Here is a 4842-nt window from a genome sequence, read left to right on the forward strand (position 1 = left end):
AAGAAAAAAGAAACTCAATACATCAACATATTTCCAAAGTATTCAAAGATAGAAAGATTAGAGGAAGTGGGATTGAAATCAGTAGTTTGAATGTTATAAAGCCGTGGAAAATTCTTTGATCCACTTGTTACCACATTATGTTAAAGTTAGGATTTTAGAAACTTAAAAATTTTAAAATGTAGAAACTTTTTAGTCTTTTATATTCTCGTGGATTGAATCTCATGCCCATCCAAAAAAAAAAAAAAAAAAAAAAATTGCTGTCCTGGGGTCCTAACTCTTACAGATGTGGTCTTTAGAGAAAGGCAGTCAACTTCAAAGGAAACCATAGGGTGGTTTCTAATTTGTAGCTCACTGACAGTTTTATTAAAAGGACGAATTTAGATACAGAGACAGACACACATTAAAGGAAGGCAATGTGAAGGGAATCAGAGGACAGTCCTCCATAAGCCACGGAGAAAGGCCTGGAACAGATCTTTCATTTACAGTCCTCAGAAGGAACCAATCTTGACAATATCTTTATTTCAGACTTCTTGCCTCCACGACTGTAAGACAATAAATTTATACTGTTTAAAACGCCCAGGCAATATTACTTTATTATGGTAGCCCTATCAAACAATGTTCCATGAATGATATGATAAATCTTCCAATCAAGTTTTTTTTTTTTTAATCATGACTATTTACTGGTATGACAGCTAACACAGTATTTAAGTATCTTTCCATATTTGTACTCTGGGTGCAAGAAGATTTTTAGGATTAGAAAACTGATCTCTATTTCCAATATTTAAATAATCAGTAGCTTTTTCTATAGTTACTGTTGGCTGAGGGATACATGGATTTTTATTCTTCCAAACAATTATGAATATTGTTTCTATCTACCTATAAGTAGATGCCCTTGCACCTTCAGAGGTGAGACCTTCACCTTTAGAAACACAATTAAGATTTTATATCCCGGCTGGGTATGGTGAATCACACCTGTAATCCCAGCACTTTGGGAGGTCAAGGCAGATGGATGACTTGAGGTCAGGAGTTCGAGACCAGTGTGGCCAACATGGTGAAATCCCGCCTCCGCTAATAATAGAAAAATTACCCAGGCGTGGTGGTGTGCACCTGTAGTCCCAGCTACTCAGGAGGCTGAGGCATGAGAATTGCTTGAACCCAGGAGGCAGAAGTTGTAGTGAGCCAAGATTGAGCTATTGCACTCCAGCCTGGGTGACAGAGAGAGACTCTGTCTCTAAATAAATAAATAAATAAATAAATAAGAAATAAACAACAACTTGGCTCCTGACACACTTTTTTTGCTACTAAGTGGTCTTCATTCATGTTTAAGAAGTGGTAGGATTTATAGGGATAGGTGTGGAATGTTAAACTGTATTATTCCCAATTACTTTACTTTTGTGATGATTAAGCTTTGATTTTTTCCTTATAGATCTTACATTCTAATAAATAATAATATATGGTTTCTATTGGTATCAGAAATAATATTCTGTAAAGATTTACTAAAAGTAGCTATGTAGTGAAGAATATCTACTGTAAGGGGATATAGGGGTGAAGATAAAATTATCCCTTTGCCCTCCAAAGGTTTACTGAAACTCACAAAAGGCAGATTAATAGCAGAAGTGGCATGCAAATTTATTAGCACCCATGCGGGAGAATCACCAAGTAATTGCCCCACCATGCAGTGGGGTGCACATGGTTATATACTTTTTTCCTAGAAGAAAGGGAGATGAGAGGTATGAATGATTTGGTGGGGACACATAGTAAATGATCTTCAGGAAAATTCAGTAGACTTGAGGAACATATAATATGGCCTGGGACAAAATCTGTTGGGCCTACAGAGCAGACAATGGTTTGTGACAAAAGTCTGTTCAGATGTGTTGACAGACTTCAATCTTGCTTCCTGTGATGTGAGTTCAGTTAATTAAAACTCAAGGAAGAGACCAGAGTAATTGTTTTCTTCTTTGGCAGGTCCAGACTTTAGGCCAATAAGGGAACTGCAGAGAACAACTTCATCCAGTGCTTTGGGAGAGAAAGGATTGAGAGGAGGTTGTAGGGCGGTGGGGAGTCAGAGAGATCTTGAGAGGCTTCTTATTCTGTTCAGCATGTCAAGGCACTATATTTTGGGGTATTAGTTTCTGAGCTCCAATAGGGAGAAAAAAATTCTTACCCATTATTATAGGGGCAGAGGCCCCTATAACAAAAAACAGATTAACAAGAGAGAAATATAACACATTTATTGAACATAAATAATATGTGACAGATGTCTTCAGAAACAAAGACTCAAAGAAACAGGGAAATCTGTGTATTTATATATCTAGGCATGGACAGCTGTACAGCATTATGATTGGACATAATTTAGGGAGGTGACTTAGCAAGGCCTATTTTTCAGATCTTCTTGGCGTCTCTTTGTCTTCAGATATGAGGACATTGCCCTCCTCTGAGTAGAGGGGGAACCCTCTGGAATGAGGATCTGATGACCTACTTTCAGTGGAAGTCAGCTAAGTTTTATGGCCTGCTTCAGGGAAGGAGGGGTGAGAGAAGGTTAGAGAGTCCATCCTGCTGCTGCTATTTTCTCACATGTCAAGCTGACATATTTTGGAGTAGCATATCCTGAATCCCATCACCACAACACTGTCTTTCAATGAGAAATGGAAAGAGCTAAAAACGTGGAAGGATAACTAGTTCATAACAACAACATGAAAAAATATTGTGAAATTCATTGATTATTCCTTGCTATCTTGAGGAACTCCCTTTTCCACTGTCTTCTGTCGTCCCTGTCTTTCCACTCAAGCTTCTTCTCAAGCCATCATTACCTATGTGACTTCAGAAACATACCCTCCTTGCAGCCTGTGTAATTTTTGTAGTCTACTATTTGCTTATGCAAGTTTGAGAAAGTTTGAAGATTTTCATGCTTATGAAAACTTACAAAGACTAAAGGTTTTTCAGAATATATTTGTCTTTCTGTGCCTGACTTATTTTTCTTAACATAATGACTATTATGTTAAGAGAAATGATACACATTGCTGCAAATAACACGATATCATTATTTTTGCAGATCCATAATATTCTGTTGTGTATACATATCACATTTTCTTTAGCCAGTCATCTGTTGATAAACACTTAGGTGAATTCCATATCTTGGCTGTTCTAAATGATGCTGTTATAAACATGGAATTGTAGATACCTCTCTGAAATACTAATTTTCTTTCTTTTGGATGTATACCCAGCAGTGGGATTGCTGGATCATGTGGCAGTTCTATTAGTTTTTTGAAAAATCTTCATATTGCTGTCCATAATTGCTGTACCACTCTGCATTCTTATACAGTCATAAGGGTTCCCATTTCTCTGCATCCTTGCCAGCATTTGTTATGTTTTGTCTTTTTGATATTTTGATAATAGGCATTCTAACTGGGGTGAGATGATGTCTCATTGTGGCCTTGATTTACATTTCCCTCATGATTAGTAATGTTGAACATTTTGTTGTTTTGGGGAGAAATGAGCAGGTTACCTTCTATTCTGCCATCTTGGTAACAGTATTTGTGCCCATTTTCTTTTTCATCTGACTTTTCGTTTATGTTTTGTCCACTTTTTTGCTGATTTTTTTTATGTTATCCTTGTCTTGGATATTCACATCACCATTACAATTTTCTCAGTGATGCTTTTCGTATTTGAATGTCATTGACACTTCTCCTAACAAAGTAGGTGTAACAAGTGTAACAGGCAACAGTAGAAGAGCTACATAGAGATGGAGAAGGCAAGGAGAAAAAGAAATGGAAAAGAAGAAAACAACAATAGAATAAAAGGGAAATGTTTGTCTCATTTTCTTCCAAAGGCTTATTTCTTTTCTCTTGCTTTGATGTATTTCACAAAGCCTTTTATTAATGTGTATATCTGTGCACAATTTGCTTCAAGACTGCTTTCTTTAAATTTGCTTTTGAGTGATCACCATTCCCAAATGATGATCATAATCACAATATACAATCATATGATAATTACACCCGATGTAAGAAGCAAAATAATGAAAATCTGAGATGACTAGGTGGTACAATAAAAATAAATACTTGGTCTTTGTCCCTGGTTTCTGACTCAGACCTTCAAAACTCCTTGTAATTTTCTGTGTGATAGGAGTGTTTTTTGTTATTCATACTTTTCAACCATACTAGATGCTATGGCAACAAAGGGACTTATGGAGGGGCACCTCTATAGGCTGAGGTGGGCACCAGAAAAAGGAAGCTCTGATTAAAAGGTTGAAACTTTTAGCCTTTACCCTCAACTCTAGGGAGGGGAGAAGGGCTAGGGGCTGAGTTTCAGCACATAACTAACGATTTAGTTAATCTTCCCTGCATAATGAAGCCTGAATAAAAACTCTGAAAAATGAGGCTTGGATTGCTTCCTGGTTGGTGAACATGTTGACATCCTGAGACAATGGGGCACCCCAACATCACAGTCATGGAAGTTCGTGTGTTTGGGAGACCCTTTAAGACTTTCCCCCACATACTTTTTCATCTACTGTTCATTTGTATTCTTCAAATCATATGTATAGTGCTTTTGTTGTTCTGTGATTTATTTCAGCTAATTATTGAATCTGAGGGTTTTTGGGAAGCCCTATATATGTAGCTGGCTGGGTAAGAATGCAGTTGGCTTGAGGGCACCTAGGCCTTATGGTTGGTGTTTAAATTGGGCACAGTCTTCTGGGACTGAGCGCCTTAACTTGTGGAGTCTTTGCCAACTTCGGGTAGTTAGCGTCACAATTGAACTCAATTGTAGGATGCACACTTGATACCAGAGAATTGGTGTCAGAATGCAGTCATGTCTGTAAGTTCTATATTACTTTTGTAGTCAGTG

General features: G+C 37.4%; 1 protein-coding gene across 1 annotated transcript in view; it reads left to right on the top strand.

Annotated features, from left to right (window-relative positions):
- Window positions 1-4842, top strand: part of LOC105529082 (potassium channel subfamily T member 2-like) — a gene marked incomplete at its 5' end in the record, with an annotated part of 125131 nt that overhangs the window by 26023 nt on the left and 94266 nt on the right. The gene's annotated exons all lie outside the window — the stretch shown is intronic.

The sequence above is a fragment of the Mandrillus leucophaeus genome, unplaced genomic scaffold, assembly GCF_000951045.1.
Source record: "Mandrillus leucophaeus isolate KB7577 unplaced genomic scaffold, Mleu.le_1.0 Scaffold748, whole genome shotgun sequence".
NCBI lineage: Eukaryota > Metazoa > Chordata > Mammalia > Primates > Cercopithecidae > Mandrillus > Mandrillus leucophaeus.